Source organism: Anabrus simplex, chromosome 1 (assembly GCF_040414725.1).
Source record: "Anabrus simplex isolate iqAnaSimp1 chromosome 1, ASM4041472v1, whole genome shotgun sequence".
In the NCBI taxonomy this organism is placed as follows: Eukaryota; Metazoa; Arthropoda; class Insecta; order Orthoptera; family Tettigoniidae; genus Anabrus; species Anabrus simplex.
Genome location: NC_090265.1, coordinates 1,082,656,652 through 1,082,666,545, shown reverse-complemented (window position 1 = coordinate 1,082,666,545; position 9,894 = coordinate 1,082,656,652).

Genomic DNA, 9,894 nt, shown 5'->3' with positions numbered 1-9,894 from the left:
CTTATCCGTTCGCGGAACATAACTGAAGTGAATTGTGTTCCCCTATCAGTAAGGATCCTCTCGGGTCTTCCCATTTCTGGAAATGTCTTATTGATGAGGCCGTGTAAAACCTGTTTAGTATTGGCTCTCTGAATTGCTTGCAATGAAATATATTTTGAGAATATGTCGATGACCACTAGTATATATTTCTTTCCCTTCCTAGCAGTGGGTAACTTTCCAAAAATATCTATTGCATAAATTTCTTGAGCTCTAGATGGTATAATTGGGATCGGTTTATGTCCGCACGTGTAATTGTTATGCTTCACTCTCTGACACACATCGCATGTTTTCGCTATGTTTCTTACTGATCTTCGTAACCCATTCCACGTGAATTTCTCCATTATCGTTCCAATGACCTTGTCTATACCAGCATGTCCAGTCATCTTATGAGTATGCCAGATTAATTCTCTTTGTATCTCTTCTGGTATTACAATTCTTTTGATGTTACTGACCTTGTCCACTACTTTCAGTAGTATTCCATCTACGATTTCATAGTTCTTTGTGACTTCTGGAGCTGATTCCCTGTTAGCCAATTTATCGATAATGATTTTCAATTTCTGGTCACATTCCTGAAATTCCCTCAGATTTTCCAACTTTCTTAGCAGTTGTTCGTCTTGAGTATCCAGTTCGATTGCTAGCACATGTTCTTCACCTTCATGTGGGTTTCTACAGTACTTAACGCATCAGCTAAGATGTTTTCTTTTCCACTGCAATGTTCGATTTTTAGGTCAAACTGTTGCGTGAATAACATCCATCGCGTTATCCTTTCACTGATCATGACCGCTTTTAACCCAAAAGTCAACGCCTTGTGATCTGTCCGTATTGTTACTGGATAGCCATAAATTATACGTCTCCACTGTTGTAATGCATGCACTATTGCTAGTAGTTCAAGCTCAGTAGTGGTATAGTGTTGTTCATGTTTTCTAAGTTTCCTACTGGTAAATGCCAAATAAGTTCGTCTTTTGGTCTCGTTATCTTCTTGATATAGGCAGGCTCCTACACCAACGTGCGATGCATCAGCTTGAATTATGAATCTCTGTTGATAATCAGGATATCCCAGTTTAATACTCTTCTTCACAAGCTCTTTCATGTTGATGAAAGCTTGTTCTGCCTCATCATTCCACTTCCATTTATTGTTGACCTTTAGCAGGTTCTGTAATGGTGCAGCCGTCTCTGTGTAACCTTCACAATGGTCTGAGAAGAATCCAGTCATCCCAAGAAATTGCCTTATATGCTTTACTTTTGTCGGCCTCGGGAAATCGCATATTGCCTTTATTTTTACAGGATTTGGTCTTATCCCTTCTCCATCGATCACGTGACCTACAAAAAGTACTTGGCTTTGGCAAAATTTAGATTTTGATAGATTTATTTTGAAGCCAGTTCTCTGTAAATTACTTAATAGCTTTTCCAATTTATCACAGTGTTCTTCGAAAGTAGAGCTCGCGAAGACCAGATCATCAACATAACAATTTACAAAGTCCTTTACTTCACTCGTTAGGCTTCTGTCTAGTGCCCTTATCAATACTGCCGAACTGACTTTTAGCCCGAATGGTAGCCGACAATAGGCATATGTTTGGTTATTAAACATAAAACCCGTTAATAACCGTGACTTCTCTTCAAGGACAATATGGTGAAATGAAGCCGTGCAGTCCATGCTTGTAAAATATTTCTGACCTCGAAATCTCTTCACAATATCTTTAATTTTAGGGGCCTGACTATACCCTGGAATTAGTCTGGAATTTAGGACTCGTGCATCGAGGCACAGGCGCAGTTTTCCGTTGTTTTTCTTTACAATTACTAGAGGATTCAGAAATGGAGTGGTAGTTTACACGATCAATCCATCAACTAGCATTTCCTCGATAATTTGTTTAACTTCAGTGAAATACTTCTCTGGCACATCATATATTTTTCCCTTGTACGGCGTCCAATCAGTAACTATCAGTTTGTACTTGTAATTAGGAATCTGCCCAGGTTTATCACTAAAAACTTCAATATATTTATTTATGATATTGTACAATATTCGTTTTTCTTCTGCAGATATCGCAGCTTGTGTAATAGCCTCCCAAATTTCAGTTTTTTCGCAGCTTTCCTCTTCCATTGCAACGATTTCTTCAATTCTCATAATTAATTCCGGCTCTAATTCTGTACTAAGATCTTTTTCCTCTAGTTCTTGGTTCTCTTCGTCTAATAGATCCACTTCTTTTCCCTCGATCTTCAACCATTCGTTCTCTTCAAGTGTGCTACTAATTTGTACTCTTTCTACAGTTCTATTTCCATCATTTTCTACTACTGGGAATCGAATTTCACCCTTTTCCATGTCAATTGTCATCCTAGAACTTATCATGAAGTCTATTCCAAAAATTACGTTGTATTTTATTTTCTTCATGACCATGAATGGGTGCTCAAATTCATATTTTCCGATCTTCACACTTAAGTAGGCTTGTATCTTGCATTCAACTGTCTTGTCAGGAATTATACCTCGGATTTTTACACCAGATACAGGTATGATCGGTATCTCTATTTTCTGTTTTAGCTCTTGGAATAAGGTATGTGACATTACACTTATGCTAGCTCCAGAGTCCACTAAACAGTATAACCGGGTATCGAACACTCTCACAACTATTACTGGTAACTTGAATTTAGATTGGGTTTCGTGACAGGTATCTTCTCTAATTAAATCTTCGGGTTGAATGTCCCAGTGATCTATTTGTGCAACTACCCAACTGCGAATTTTGACAATATTTACATCCGGTTTAATATTTACAACTTCATGTCTAATTAATTCGTCATCGGCGTTTCTTTTTCGCTCTGATGTTTGGGAATTGTCCGTGTTCCCATGGTTTTCATTCTCTTTCCAGCCTTCTTCCTGTCTTCTTCGTTTATAATTCTGAAGTTCGAGACTCTCTGCGCCTTCGAGGTCGCCGTTTATATCTTTATTCTTAATAGCTTCCTCCCATCGGCTCCTATTTTGTCTCTCTTCTCTCAGCTCCTGGAGATATCGCCTGTTCTCTTCATTTTGACTGTATTGGGCAGGTCTTCTCCTCTCATCGTATCGCCTCCTGTTCCTCTGATATGGTCGACTTCTATTGTTCCCATATCGAGTATTATTCCTATATTGGAAACTATTTCTATTTCCAATTTGTCCACATCTTCCGTGCTGTTGACCACTATACTGGCAATAACATTTTCTCGGTTCTTTGTTTTGGGCTCTAATACAATCTTCTGTCCTAATTTCATCACCCTTATTTAGTCCGTGGTTAGTGATTTCAGGACTAAGCGTATTAACCGCTTCTATTTGTCTTATATTTCTGGGGTTCCTCTCTATTAAGCATGATGACGTTAGGTCGATCTGTCTTAATCGTCTCTCCATGTCAATAGCAGTTTGTATGTCAGAGGCCGCTAGTAATCTTTGTATTTCAAGTGGTAATTGCCTCTGAATAGTTTTGATTGCCTCTAGTTCGCTAGGTGGAGAATCTAAGTCCTGAAAACGATGAAATTGTAGGGAGAAGAAATCACTGTAGCGTGTTTGGCCTGCAGTCGAAAATTTCCTCGAGTACAGCTCTAATCTTAGTTGTTGTTGGACCTCAGGATCCCAGAACTTCCTCAAGAAAGCAACCTTAAATTCGTCATAATTATGGAAGGTGTACTTGAAAGCCTGGAACCAAATGTTTGGGTTCCCGTCCAGATGTTTTTCGATAATTCTCAATTTCTTTTCCTCCTGAATTTTTCCTTCCCTAAAATATTCCTCCATGTCTCTAAGGAATTGCTTCGGTGAGGTCTTAGCTGATCCGTGAAAATGTTTTGGGCGGTCGTCGTAATTTTTAATTATATTAATTATCGTGCTTCCTTCACTCTGGTTACTACCGTTCAATATTTCTATATCTCTTCTAGTTGGGTCGCTTATTCCTGAAGGTGTGTTCTCTCTATCGTTAATCTGTACTTCTATTGCTCTTTGCCTATCGTTAGAGCTTGAGGCCATCGATTTCGCCGTGTGTGATTCCAGCTTCATCTCTTGTATTTCTCTTCTAATCTGTTTCATTTCTTCTTCCGTCTTTTCTATTTTTCGTTCCGATTCTTCCTTATTACCTTCTATCTTCTGTTTCAATTCATCAATTTTCTGTGATACTGTGCTTGCAGCCTGATCATATTTATCATCTAAGTCTTGTTGCCTTAGATTTAATCCTTGCATACCAGCTGTTATTTCGTTTATTTTCTCTTCCTCCAATTTTCGGATTGTTTCCTGGCTCTCTGTTACCATTTCACTTATTTTATTTATTTCCTCATGCATCTCTCTGTTTCTATTTTCCATGGTTTCAGTCAACCTAGTCTGCATGTTTTGGATTTCGTTCTTAACTTCATATACTTCTGTCCGTGTTTTCGTTGTTTCTTCAGTCGCCTCTTCTTGTTTCTTGCGTAGCTCATCGATCATTCCTTTATGTTCATCTTCAAGTTTTCTAACGAATTCTTCTAAGGATTCTTTCTGTTTTAGCTGATCTTCTCTTCTTTCCTCTCTCATCTCAATAATACATTTCTGGAATCTTGATTCCCGTTCCTGTTCTTTCTCTTCTTGTTTCTGTTGCCATTCTTCTAGTTTCTCTTCTTGTTCTTTTTGAAATTCTCTAAACCATTCTTGTTGTTTTCGTTCCTTTTCTATCCGTCTTCTTTCCTTCTCTTCTTCCAGCTTCCTCTCTTTCTCTTCTTGCTTCTTCTCTTTCTCTTCACGTTCCTGCTTTTCTCTCTGTCTTTCTTCTTCCAGCTTCTTCTCTTTCTCTTCACGTTCCTGCTTTTCTCTCTGTCTTTCTTCTTCCAGCTTCCTCTCTTTTTCTTCTTGCTTTTTCTCTCTTTCTTCTTGCTGCTTCAAATATTCGAGGAACCATAATGGAGCTCCTTCTTGTTTCTCTTGTGCTCTTCTCATTTCCTCTTCCTGTTCCCTTCTTGTCTGTACTCTGCCCTGTGTTGCCATTTTATGTCGAGTTCAATATATATATTCGTTATAATCTTTCAAAATTACTAGTAAACTCTCTATTTTGTAGAAATATTACTCTAGATTGCCTATCAATCCACTAAGTTCACAGAATATCACATAGAAGATCTCACACACCACAATAACTTAGTCTACAAAGTTTAAAATAGTTCAAAGTTTGCACTATATGCACTAGTTTCGAGTTTTCTATTCAATGAATAATAATGCAGATGGACCTTCCTGGAGATCGGTACCATCCCACCAGATAGACCATCAACAACCAGACCAAGAGTTCAAACCTATGATTTCGTTCACATTTCGGAACATAATACGAAATAAAGATATTAAAATTCCGCTATGCGGCATCCAATATCTATATGCATGGCCATCAGCCTATACCATAATTGAAATCAACTAAGTTTCATTTCATATTAACTTAAAATCACCTTATCCTAGCTTATTATTATTAAAGAAAAGCAATCATCAAATAAATAACAATAATTCCTAATCAATATATCTTCACAAGTCCAGCAATGTGGTAATAATTAAATAAATTACTCAATGCATTGGTGACTCGTTTTCTATGCCCGATACCTACATTTCGAGCTTCCACACAGGAGTGCCGATTGAATAGTGTGATTTGTCGGACACTCTCTTACTCTCCCACGATGTCTTTCTCTTCAGTTATCATGTTGAAAATTTTTATACTTTTGGCGGTCCCTAGTTCGATGTTCCCGCGATGTCTTTCTCTTCAATCGCCCCACTGTTGTGGCGTCATTTAATTACTTGCACCCGCTCTTGCAGCGGTCAGTGCTAAGTTTTCCCGGTAGCTCTTGGTTTCTTCTCAGGGTGTCCATTTTCCGCCCATAAAATCTGAGATTTTATATGTAATTATTTTACGTGGATTCGAAGAGAAATTGGTCGCTGGGATACGCTTCATGGGAGTAGCTATACGCCAAAGTAGAGACCTATGACCGATAACTTCAAAGAAATCTCGCATTTCGTTTGAAAACTTATTAATCACATGCATCAAGAAAACTTATCAACTAACTTACAACTAGACTTTACTCGAATTGAAATTAAAACACAGTCACTTACTAAGAAAATAAATATAAGAATATTTATTGATTAAAATAATGTCGATGTTGGATATAGGGAAATCTGGGTAGTTTCAATTGTCTGATATTTAATCATTAAAAGACTTGAGTCAGCGCTGTCTCAAACAAAAATAAAATAATTAAAGCTCATAACTGTTAACATATTCTCATAACCAATGTTTGAATTGTAATTAATACATAACTGAATGTTCGTAGCCATGTTCCGAAAATCTTACATTTTTCTCATACTATTCGAGATCACCGAGCAAAAATGAATGATTTGTTAACTTGAAAACGTAATGAAATTACATGGGAAAAAGGTTAAATTATAAACTCAAATCAGCTATTATCTTTACATAATTATTTCCCAAATATACTCTCTTGTGAGTATTAAATTGTGAAAGTGTCCTCCAAGTTTCCATTCATAAGTTATAGTCTTTCATAAGTTTGAACTCTGAATCATTGGTCACATATTTCGAGTACGCACAGGTAACCACTTTCGAGCTAAAGCAATACCACCCTCGTGCCTAGGACATATGGCTCCTAACTAACCATTGTAATATACTTCATATTCAAATTACTTGAGTTAAAATCATATTTGCATGAATAAAAATAAACATCTAACTAATATTTCAAGTAGTTTCTAATCCGCACACTCCTCTATAATTGGCTCAATGTACTCTTTTAATCCGCACTGTCTCAACATTTCGTATATATATGTGCTACCGGACTTATATGGATAGCATAGAATGAAGTTATTTCGCCTAATCGAGTTACGTCACCGCGTCATGAAATATTAAATGTATACTCAGTCATGAGTCTAACGAATCGTATATTAGTACACTCTCTCATACGCAGTACCTGTTATTCACCAAAGTCAGACATAAATACAACTGTCACGACACACAATTCTACATAATACATATTCATCTTACCTTGAGATGGTCATCTGCGCGACAATCTCTCCTTGTCATATTTTCTCAAACTTGGCACAGAAACTCACCTCGTATTACCAATATAACATTAACACGTCGTATAGCAATTCTTACACTTTCCGTAGAACATAAACTAATCACTTTTACTATAATCATTCATCAATATGCTTCATTAAATAATCACATCTCAACACTATTCCATAGACACTTCAACATAATATCGGCTTTCATATAGCCGAACGCACGTAGCCATAACTCCAAAACTATATGCTAATTATTCTAGAATTGCCTTGTAAAAATACATAGTCAATAACCTTCGTCTTAACAACTGTAGTACGAGTTCAATGCCCTCTTTCACGGATGAAAGGAATACTTAATTTTGACAATCATTATCGTATCGCGCAGGTATTTCGTGACGTAATCTATATTCAGGTAAGCGAGATTAATCGAAATCTTACTAGTAAATTAGACTCATTGCTTCTAAGTCTACACAAGTAACACACATTTCTCTTATCCGATACTAATTTCACTGTTGATATGCTAGTGCGGTAACCTGTATATGTCATATAAGCATTCTAATTCCACACTTCCATCTAATCTTATTCCTTAAGTATTTCACACTTTACTTATATTACACACACGTTCTTAATTACTTCATAAATCACCATATGTTCAGCACATGCCAAATTAGATTGAGGGTGCAGATTATAAGAAACTACTCTACTAAAGAAATGTATGGACTTAGCTCGTCAGTTGCTACGTCTGATCTGGTTGTTGTTCCATCCTTCGGCTGCGGCTAGACCCTCAGATCGGATCTGGATCTCTGGTTGGGTTGGACGCTCATGGTCATCAGCTGGTCACATAGCTCGTCGGACCTCTCCTTCTCGTCCGGTCTATTGGCTGGCGGGTGCTCATCCACGTCATCATGTCCACTGGTTGGCCGGTCCAATCCTCCACAGCTGGTCATCTGGCTCGACAGTACATATCCCCAGTTCAGTCCATCTTGTCAAATTAGCAGACAGTCATCATCTTGTATCTGAAGACAACGAAAAGAATTCCATATGCGCAGTAATTAATCATGATATTATGCATATTTCTTTTTATCTAAGGCAATCGTCGAAGTTTTCCTTTCTGTGAAAATATTTCCCCGTAAATAATTATTCGGTTTACTGCTACTGTAGTTCTTATCTTCACGTATGAAGTTATTTATTATCATAAAATGGTGAATTCCGATTCTTTCAGTCGCTGAGTTGCTGTTGGATAAACCAAGTCCGTCGTATATCACCAAAAATTAATTATTATATATATTTCTCTCGCCTCTTCAGTAGCTTACGCCGGTGAATAACTTATTCTCACGTTGTCTCCGTTATATATGGTTAATATTCTTCTCAATTATTCAGAATATCCTCCAACTTGTAGCTCCGCTCGTATTTGCGTCTTGCTTCCGAAAGTAAATTTTTTAGAGAATCTCGTTAAACAATCCTCCCGCTGCTATATTTTTTTAAAACAATTCAAAATGAACCTCTACTGTTCTGCAGTGTCTTCGAAATTTATCCTTTCCGTGACGTACATAGCCTCCTATATGCTGCATTGATGTGAAGTTCATTGCCTTAGTAGATCACATGGGCCATACCTTCCTACGCCGCCATTTTGTTATTGGTCTTCGAGATGCGAACGGGCACACTACATATGATCAGAACATTAATTGATGTGTTCAAAACACTAGATAAGTGATCAAGACTAGATTCGAACACTGTACCCGATACTACATATGATCAGAACATCAGTAGATGTGTTTACAACATGTCTGGGGTATACCTTTGTTCTAAGAAAATAATTAGGTTTAGACTTGAATACATACTACTGTTTAGAGTACGATGTTGTAGAACACTGGATTGCAATCAAACACTCTTTAGAAAAAAAATCTTTCTGAACATGAGCTAGACAATAACATACTTACGAATTTAATCAACACTTACTCTTATTTCTTCTTCGAGAGGAAGGAGTAGGAGGAGGAGAATGTGATACCTAAACTAGAATCGAGCACTGCACTCGATACTACACATGATCAGAACATTAATTGATGTGTTCAAAACACTAGATAAGTGATCAAGACTAGATTCGAACACTGTACCCGATACTACATATGATCAGAACATCAGTAGATGTGTTTACAACATGTCTGGGGTATACCTTTGTTCTAAGAAAAAAATAGGTTTAGACTTGAAAACATACTACTGTTTATAGTGCGATGTTGTAGAACACTGCATTGCAATCAAACGCTGTTTAGAAAAAAAATTCTCTTCTGAACATGAGCTAGACAATAACATACTTACGAATTTAATCAACACCTACTCTTATTTCTTCTTCTAGAGGAAGGAGTAGGAGGAGGAGGAGAATGTGATACCTAAACTAGAATCGAGCACTGCACTCGATACTACATATGATCAGAACATTAATTGATGTGTTCAAAACACTAGATAAGTGATCAAGACTAGATTCGAACACTGTACCCGATACTACATATGATCAGAACATCAGTAGATGTGTTTACAACATGTCTGGGGTATACCTTTGTTCTAAGAAAAAATTAGGTTTAGACTTGAAAACATACTACTGTTTATAGTGCGATGTTGTAGAACACTGCATTGCAATCAAACGCTGTTTAGAAAAAAAATTCTCTTCTGAACATGAGCTAGACAATAACATACTTACGAATTTAATCAACACCTACTCTTATTTCTTCTTCTAGAGGAAGGAGTAGGAGGAGGAGGAGAATGTGATACCTAAACTAGAATCGAGCACTGCACTCGATACTACATATGATCAGAACATTAATTGATGTGTTCAAAACACTAGA